The sequence below is a fragment of the Dendrobates tinctorius genome, unplaced genomic scaffold, assembly GCF_039654945.1.
Source record: "Dendrobates tinctorius isolate UK_male_01 unplaced genomic scaffold, ASM3965494v1 ptg000214l, whole genome shotgun sequence".
Taxonomy (NCBI): Eukaryota; Metazoa; Chordata; class Amphibia; order Anura; family Dendrobatidae; genus Dendrobates; species Dendrobates tinctorius.
This window is the reverse complement of record NW_027361881.1, coordinates 133873-144071: the sequence shown is the minus strand read 5'-3', so window position 1 is coordinate 144071 and position 10199 is coordinate 133873.

The window sequence follows — 10199 nt, the reverse complement described above, 5'->3', positions numbered from 1 at the left end:
CAGGATGATGGGAATTCAGACAATTCTGAAATAATTAACCTACTTATCCAAGAACTTCTCCGCACAATCCCTCTGGTGGCTGCTAATCGAGAGTTACCTTGTGCCATCCGCTCCAGTCACATACAAGGCTGTAACTTTAGTAAAGTGTGTTTCCTGCAGCTCTGAAATTGACTGGAGGATAAGACAGAAGTAACAGCAGAATAGTGACTGCAGCTCTGGAGGATAAGACATGATGTAACAGCAGAATAGTGAGTGCAGCTCTGGAGGTGACTGGAGGATAAGACATGATGTAATAGCAGAATAGTGAGTGCAGCTCTGGAGGATAAGACATGATGTAACAGCAGAATAGTGAGTGCAGCTCTGGAGGTGACTGGAGGATAAGACACGATGTAACAGCAGAATAGTGAGTGCAGCTCTGGAGGTGACTGGAGGATAAGACACGATGTAACAGCAGAATAGTGAGTGCAGCTCTGGAGGTGACTGGAGGATAAGACACGAAGTAACAGCAGAATAGTGAGTGCAGCTCTGGAGGTGACTGGAGGATAAGACACGATGTAACAGCAGAATAGTGAGTGCAGCTCTGGAGGTGACTGGAGGATAAGACACGATTTAACAGCAGAATAGTGACTGCAGCTCTGGAGGATAAGACATGATGTAATAGCAGAACAGTGACTGCAGCTCTGGAGGTGACTGGAGGATAAGACATGATGTAACAGCAGAATAGTGAGTGCAGCTCTGGAGGTGACTGGAGGATAAGACATGATCTAATAGCAGAATAGTGAGTGCAGCTCTGGAGGTGACTGGAGGATAAGACATGATGTAATAGCAGAACAGTGACTGCAGCTCTGGAGGTGTGAGGCCACTCGTTATGTGGGAGGTTTGTGATTCAGGGCGTCAGGTCTGATCCGAGCTGCCGATAATGTGATTAGATGAGGCGGCTCCTGGACGATGGTAAATATTAGTGACTGTATCTGGGGTGACTGGTACATGGCGGACGACCTGCGGCTGATGGCAGAGGGCGGCTCTGGAGACTCATGTCATGCACAGCACAGCACACACCCAGACGGAGCAGTTCTGGCCCTGGTGCTTGCCATCCGGTGGTCTTTTGCCCCAGTCTCACGGTACATGTAACTCCTGGACCCCAATATGCAGTCTGCGCCATAGACCCCCTACAGTGTGTCACTTATAATTCTGGATGTCTTCTTATCTGACAGAGCCCTCCCCTCATGCGTCTATCTCTGAACCCTTTATACACTTGTGTGAAAAAGTGTTCACCCCCTTCCTGATTTCTTATTCTTTTCGATGTTTGTCACTTGAATGCTTCCGATCACCAAACAAATGTAAATATTAGACAAAGCTCACGCAATAATCACAAAATGCAGTCTATAAATGAATGTCTTTATTATTAAGGGAAAAAGAAATCCTAACCTACAGGGTCCTGTGTAAAAAAAAAAAAAAAAAAAAAAAAAAGTGATTGTCCCCTAAACCTAATAACTGGTTGGGCTGCCCGTAGCAGCAGGAACTGCAATTAAGCGTTTGTGAAACTGGCAATGAGTCTTTTCCAACGTTCTGGAGGAATTTTGGCCGCTCATCTCTGCAGAATTGCTGTAATTCAGCCACGTTGGAGAGATTCCGAGCATGAGCTGCCTTTTTAAGGTTATTACAGCATCTCAATGGGATTAAGGTCAGGACTTTGACTAGGTCACTCCAAAGTCTTAATTTTGTTTTTCTTGAGCCATTCAGTGGACTTGCTGGTGTGTTTTGGATCATTGTGCTGCTGCATACCCCAAGTGCGCTTCAACTTGTGGTCAGGGAACAGACGGTCGGACATTCTCCTTCAGGATTTTTTGGTAGAGAACAGAAATCATGGTTCCATTTACCACAGTTTGTCTTTCAGATCCTGAAGCAGCAAAACAGCCCCAGAGCATCACACTACCACCACCATATTTTACTGTTGGTATGATGTTCCTTTTCTGAAATGCTATGTGTCTGCTACCCCAGATATAATGGGACATACACCTTCCAAAAAGTTCAACTTTTGTCTCATCAGTCCACAGAGTATTCTCCCAAAAGTCTTGGGGAAGATCATCAAGATGTTTTCTGGTAAAAATGAGAGGAGCCTGTATATTCTTATTGCTCAGCAGTGGTTTTCATCTTGGCTCTCTCCCATGCTGGCCATTTTTGCACCGTCTCATTCTTATGGTGGAGTCATAAACACTTACCTTAACTGAGGCAAGTGAGGCCTGCAGTTCTTTGCATGTTGTTGTGACTTTTTTTTTTTACCTCTTAGATGAGTTGCCGCTGCGTTCTTGGGGTAATTTTGGTAGGCCTGCGCCTCCTGGGAAGGTTCACCACTGTTCGAGGCTTTCATCATTTGTGGATAATGGCTCTCACCATTGGGTTCGCTGGAGTCCTGAAGATTTAGTAATGACTTTATCACCTTTTCCAGACTGATAGATCTCAATTACCGGTACTTTGTTTCTCATTTGTTTCAGAATTTCTTTTGATTGCAGCCTGATGTCTAGCTTTTGAGGAGTTTTCAGTCTTTGTCAAGCAGGTCCTATTTAAGTGATTTCTTGTTTGACAACAGGTGTGGCATTAATCAGACATAAGTGTGGCTAGGGAATGTGACCTCAGCATCCCAAAGATGTGATAAACCACAGTTACTCTATGTTTTAAGCGAGACGGGGGGTAATCACTTTTTCACACATGACCCTGTAGGTTTGGATTTCTTTTTCCCTTAATAATAAAGACCTTCATTTATAAACTGCATTTTGTGATTATTGTGTTATCTTTGTCTAATATTTATATTTGTTTGGTGATCGGAAGCATTGAAGTGACAAACATGAGAAAGAATAGGAAATCAGGAAGGGGGTTAACACTTTTTCACACCATTGTAGTAGACTCCTGGCTCCAGGTCGTTCCCCTTCCTCCTCCCTCTGGTCTGGTGTTTGGTGGCCCCCTCAGCCGGAGTCATAGTCACATGGTGTACAGAGGAGCAGATCGTCCAGCTGGAGGAGCAGGGTGAGGAGGCGACAATGGCTTCCCCTGTAATCACTGAGCCGCTGTGGTGACAGGAGGAGCAGCAGAGTCCCACAGGGTAATTTTCCTGTCCGGTGGTCTGTGCGGGAGTGAAAGATGGGGATCAGCGAGAGATGATGACACAGCGAAGACGTAAGGGTTGGGGGTCCAGTGAACGGACCTTGGCTATAGACGTTCAGTACTTTGTGACTTCCTCGCCGGAGCTCTGCTTGCTGTCAGTGAATGGGAACACTTAGCACCTGGCGACAACCAATATTACCGCCATTACTGCTCCGGCATTTTCCATGAGAGCCGTCTGATTTTGCGGCTCTGCATTCCCTGCGGCTGCAGGAGATCCCGGTATCACCGGGCGGCATGTCTTCTGTGGTGGCCTCGTCGGCCGCTGACTCATTTCATGGATTCCTCATATCGCTGTGCCCTTTTCTGTAACTTCTCTGTTCCTGGAGTCGTCGTCCCTCCTCACTCAGTTCCTTCCCCTTTAATTGTGACCCCTCTGTCACCGCGCCGTTTTCAGGTCGTTACCGATGACACATCCGTCATCAATTGTCCAAAACCGCATCCATAGCCTGACCCGTCGCCACGACCATTACTGTGAGCCTGAAATGTCAGCGGGTTTTATGGCAGCGGCAGAAATGTCACCAGATATTGCGAGTTAACCCTTCCATGACTGCAGCAGCTTGTGAATTGTCATACGCAGCGGCTGCTTCATCACCGCACAGCAAGGAGTGGGTTAACATGCAGGGTCAGTGTCTGCCATTGCTCCTCGCCATCGCCTTATTGCCGCTATAAAAATGGAATTTTACTTAGAAGGTAAATGTCGCCGGATGCGATGTGAGCGCTGACCTGGAGCCGGAGTGATGGATGCCAATAACTTACAGAGACATGACGTGCGGGGGGTCGCAAGTGGAAGAATCATAAAATGGTAGAGTTGGAAGGGACCTCATGGGTCATCTGGTCCAACCCCCTGCTCAAAGCAGGATTCTCTAAATCATCCCAGTCAGATGTCTGTCCAGCCTCTGTTTGAAGACTTCCATTGAAGGAGAACTCACCACTTCTCGTGGCAGCCTGTTCCACTCATTGATCACTCTAACTGTCAAAAAGTTTTTCTAATATCTAATCTGTGTCTCCTCCCATTCAGTTTCATCCCATTGCTTCTAGTCTTTCCTTGTGCAAATGAGAATAAAGTTGATCCTTCTACAATGTGACAGCCCTTGAGATATTTGTAGACAGCTATTAAGTCTCCTCTCAGTCTTCTCTTTTGCAAACTAAACATTCCCAAATCCTGCAACCTTTCCTCATAAGACAGGGTTTGCAGACCGGTCACCATTCTGGTCGCTCTTTTCTGAACTTGCTCCAGTTTGTTGTCTTTTTTAAAATGTGGCGCCCAAAACTGGACACAATATTCCAGATGAGGTCTGACCAAAGAGGAGTAGAGGGAAATAATGACTTCACGTGATCTAGACTGTATGCTTCTGTTAATACATCCTAGAATTGCATTTGCCTTTTTTGCTGCTGCATCACACTGTTGACTCATATTCAGTCTGTGATCTATTAGTATACCCAAGTCTTTTTCACCTGTGCTGTCACTTAGCCCTATTCCTCCCATTCTGTATATGCTTTTTTCATTTTTATTGCCCAGATGTAGTACTTTGCATTTTTCCCTGTTAAAAACCATTCTGTTAGTTGCTGCCCACTTCTCCAGTTTATTTAAATCTTTTTGAATCCTCTCTCTCTCTTCTCTAGTATTAGCTATCCCTCCTAGCTTTGTGTCATCAGCAAATTTAATCAGTTTACCCTCAATTCCTTCATCTAAATCGTTGATAAAGATGTTGAACAATACAGGGCCCAGGACAGAGCCCTGTGGTACCCCACTTGAGACATTCTTCCAACTGGATGTGCAGCCATTTACGACCACTCTTTGGGTCCGATCACTAAGCCAGTTATGAATCCACCTAACAGTTGCCTTGTCCATTCCATACTTAGTCATTTTTTCAATAAGGATTGTATGAGAGACTTTGTCAAATGCTTTGCTGAAGTCAAGATATACTATATCTACAGCATTTCCTTGATCCACCCAATCAGTGATACCGTCATAGAAGGAAATTAAGTTAGTCTGACATGACTTATTAGTTACAAACCCATGCTGACTCTGTTTAATCACTTCATTCTTATCCAGGTACTGACATACATGTTGTTTAATAATTTGCTCAAAGATCTTTCCTGGTATAGAAGTCAGACTCACCGGCCTATAGTTGCCTGGGTCCAGGTTCTTCCCCTTTTTGAAGATAGGAACAACATTTGCTCTTCTCCAGTCTTCTGGGACTTCTCCTGTTCTCCAAGAATTTTCAAAGATTATGGAGAGGGGTTCAAAAATTCGAAAAAGGATTGGGGGAAGGATGGGGAGACGAGGGTTCGGGGGTGGGGAGATGGGGCATCGGAGAGATGGGGGATGAGCGTCCGGAGAGATGGGGCATCGGGGATGGGGGAGACAAGGGTCCGGGGATGGGGAGATGGTGGATGGGGGATCAGTGAGATGGTGGATTGGGGATGGGGAATCGAGGGTGGGGAGATGGAGAGTCAGGGATGGGAAGATGAGGGTCTGGGGGTGGGAGATGGGGGCTGAGGATGGAAAGTTGGCATTGTGGGCCCCTATAAAAAGCCATAAAGCACTCATCAGTCTCTTCTATGCCTGGCTCAGTGTCACATATTCACATTGATACATTGTATCACTGACACTGTGCTGGCTGCATCCTGCCGACAATAGCAGGCAGAACGCTGCGGTGACGGACGTCGCTCCTGTAATTATCTTTCTACTCTGTCACTTGCTGAAATTAAAATGAACATTAATAAAGACAGAGAACATGGCGGCCGGAGCTGCGGTCATCAGTGCTACAGTGACTGGTGGGGATCTATCTGTCCGTCCTCAGAGCCACAATACGTCATATAGAAGCGCCCACAGCCGGGAGACCCCCAGATCTGAGGCCGTGAGACCCCCCGGCACGATACTGAGAAGTGGTACTGTGCATGTCCCTGGGCCCAGGTGCAGGCAATGCCTCTTATTCTTCTTGTCACTAGTACAGCAGGGAGGCGTTACAGTGTTACAGATTTTTTTCTTGTTTTATCTGATACATTTCAATAAAGAATATTGTGACTTTTGGTTTCTTGATTCCATTTGTATTTGTATCATTGTCGGCATTTGTTATGCAAAATACCTAAATCTTAAAATACCTCAATTTGGATTTTTTTCAAACTTTGAGCGACGAGCGGCACGGGTTAACGTCGTTTGATCGAGCTCAAATTTTGGCTATCTCAATATCTGGAAAGGGGAATCGTTTTGTGGGGTCCAGACGAACAAGATTCTGACATTTTTTTTCCCCCCCATATGAGATCCGGTCACCCTAGTGGATATCGATGTGTTGCCGCACAGATCTGGTGGAGGGGCCTGTGTTGCCGCACAGATCTGGTGGAGGGGCCTGTGTTGCCGCACAGATCTGGTGGAGGAGCGTGTGTTGCCGCACAGATCTGGTGGAGGAGCGTGTGTTGCCGCACAGATCTGGTGGAGGAGCGTGTGTTGCCGCACAGATCTGGTGGAGGAGCGTGTGTTGCCGCACATCAAATCAGTTAATTGATTTTAATTTCTGAAGTGTACCTGAGAGGTGTAATCTCATTATTGTTGGTCAGAGTTGAACCAACCACTCCAGTGCTAACCACTGAGCCACTATACTAGCTGTCCACAGCCACTGTATTACCCGGCAACTGCCACTGTGCTACACTAGCATCGCCAAGCCACCACCATGCACACTGTAGGAATTAATAAGCGCCCGTTATGCTTCACTGTAGACTTCCCTAAGCTCCTCGCCATGCTTCACTGTAGGCAGGGTGTTCCTTTCATTGTATGCTTCATTTTCCCTCCTCCATATAGTAGATAATGACACTGACACTTGGGTTACAGCATAATGACACTAACACTTTGGGTACAGGGTAATGACACTGATACCTTCAATAGGGAGTAATGATGCTGACAATTACGGAACAGAATAATTACACATTGATTCTTGGGATATATGATAGTGACACTGACATTTGGTGTTCTCCTCTTTCTGGCTGGATGTTCATCCATTAGTGACAATAACCCTGAGTGAAGAATGAAGCTACATTGCGGCTCGTTGTTTGTACCTCCCCATACTGGTCGAGCATGGTGGATCTTCTGATTTTTCTTCTCTGTAGTTTATGCTCATCCTGGAGCCGGTCATGCAGCTGATGTGATCGTCTCCTCTTTGCACAATGATAACAATTATCAACAATCTAAATGTAGACAATTTTTTTTTTTGAGGTATGATATTTATATGAGGTCGAGATCTAAACTCTCCTGCAGTCCAGAAAATTATCTACTATAACAATATGTAGTATATAACCGCAGCTCACATACAAACCTGCACTGGAGAATAAAGATATGGGACCGGCCGGACCCGGTGGTGAACCGTCCACTGACCCAGTGCCAGGATAAGGCGGTGTCACCATCCATTTTTGGATTTGTGGCAGCTCGGGTTCCACTTTTATTTAAATGGAGCTTTTTTCCCTTTCAGGACCAGTGGGGGTTGATGTCATTTTCCCCTGCTGGAACCCTGCTGCAACTGCAGAGTGTCTAGGTCAGCTGATGTAAGTGGTGACCGCTCCACCATCCTTTCCATAGTCACCTGATGCATCAGCTGGCTGTCGGTGATAGAGCATTCTATAGTGACCAAGCCTGGAGGAAGGAGCTCTCTGGCTGCTGTGGTGTCTCAGCTGGTTTTGTGGTCTGGGTGCTTTTCTTCTGCTGTGCGGTGCTTTGCAGCAGAGAAGGCTGTTAAGCTAAGTTTGGTGTCTTTGTCCTCGTCTGTCTCGTGTTTGTCACTGTTCTCTGTGTCGTTCCATCTGCAGTGATGAAGCTAGCACCCTTGCTGGCCAGAGCATTATCCAGGGCAGTGCTAGGTGACAGCGATGGGCGAGGTTCCTGACGGCGGTGGGGGAAAGGACCCACTTAGGGCGTTAGGGGAGTGCAAGGTCAGTCTCAGGTTTGAGCAGGAGGTGTCCATCCCTCATATCCCTATCAGTAGGGCCTTCCTCTCCCCATTTCCATCCCGTTGTGTGTATGTCATGCAGTCTGCGGAGCTACCCCCTGTGGGGTCGCTACATATCGTGACAGGCGGCGCTTTGTATATGGCATCATACATATGCGTTTGCAGGACTGGATTACTTGACATAAATATGGTAAAAATGGTAAACTGGGAAGGAATACCCATGTAATCATGTAATTATTGTGATATCAAAAGTTCGGTAGCTTTCTTCTATAATCTCTGCTTCAATCCTATCTATCCATAATGCTTCCATCACCCATCTCCATCATCTATCAGCCATCCATGTTACAGAGCACAGTGCGGCTTGACATCCGCACCGTCGCAGCTACAGCCACAACATTTGGCACAGTCACACGTCTGGACCCCGAGAGCATCCTAAGCTATGTTGTGAGGCGAAATTTTAACCCCGCGCGTTCCAATTCACCAAACAATTTTGCCCCTATCTACATACTGGGGAAAAAGTGTGTGCGCGTCAAGCCCCGCCCCTCATTATGATGTCACAATGGTTGACTATGGGATGGAGGATGTGTGATGGGTATATGGGCACGGGACTATGGGATGGCAGATATGTATGATGGGTATACGGGCACGGGACTATGGGATGGAGGATATGTATGATGGGTATATGGGCACGGGACTATGGGATGGAGGATGTGTGATGGGTATATGGGCACGGGACTATGGGATGGAGGATATGTATGATGGGTATATGGGCACTGGACTATGGGATGGTGGATATGTATGATGGGTATATGGGCACGGGACTATGGGATGGAGGATGTGTATGATGGGTATATGGGCACGGGCCTATGGGATGGAGTATGTGTGATGGGTATATGGGCACTGGACTATGGGATGGTGGATATGTATGATGGGTATATGGGCACGGGACTATGGGATGGAGTATGTATGATGGGTATATGGGCACTGGACTATGGGATGGTGGATATGTATGATGGGTATATGGGCACGGGACTATGGTATGGTGGATATGTATGATGGGTATATGGGCACGGGCCTATGGGATGGAGAATATGTATGATGGGTATATGGGCACTGGACTATGGGATGGAGGATATGTATGATGGGTATATGGGCACGGGACTATGGGATGGTGGATATGTATGATGGGTATATGGGCACGGGCCTATGGGATGGAGAATATGTATGATGGGTATATGGGCACGGGACTATGGGATGGAGGATGTGTGATGGGTATATGGGCACGGGACTATGGGATGGAGGATGTGTGATGGGTATATGGGCACAGGACTATGGGATGGAGGATGTGTGATGGGTATATGGGCACAGGACTATGGGATGGAGGATGTGTGATGGGTATATGGGCACGGGACTATGGGATGGAGTATATGTATGATGGGTATATGGGCATGGGACTATGGGATGGAGGATGTGTATGATGGGTATATGGGCACAGGACTATGGGATGGAGGATGTGTGATGGGTATATGGGCACGGGACTATGGGATGGAGGATATGTATGATGGGTATATGGGCACGGGACTATGGGATGGAGGATATGTATGATGGGTATAAGGGCACGGGACTATGGGATGGTGGATATGTATGATGGGTATATGGGCACTGGACTATGGGATGGAGAATATGTATGATGGGTATATGAGCACGGGACTATGGGATGGAGGATGTGTATGACGGGTATATGGGCACGGGACTATGGGATGGAGGATGTGTATGACGGGTATATGGGCACGGGACTATGGGATGGAGGATGTGTATGACGGGTATATGGGCACGGGACTATGGGATGGAGGATATGTATGATGGGTATATGGGCACGGGACTATGAGATGGAGGATATGTATGATGGGTATATGGGCACGGGACTATGGGATGGAGGATATGTATGATGGGTATATGTGCACGGGACTATGGGATGGAGGATGTGTATGATGGGTATATGTGCACGGGACTATGGGATGGAGGATATGTATGATGGGTATATGTGCACGGGACTATGGGATGGAGGATATGTATGATGGGTATATGGGCACGGGA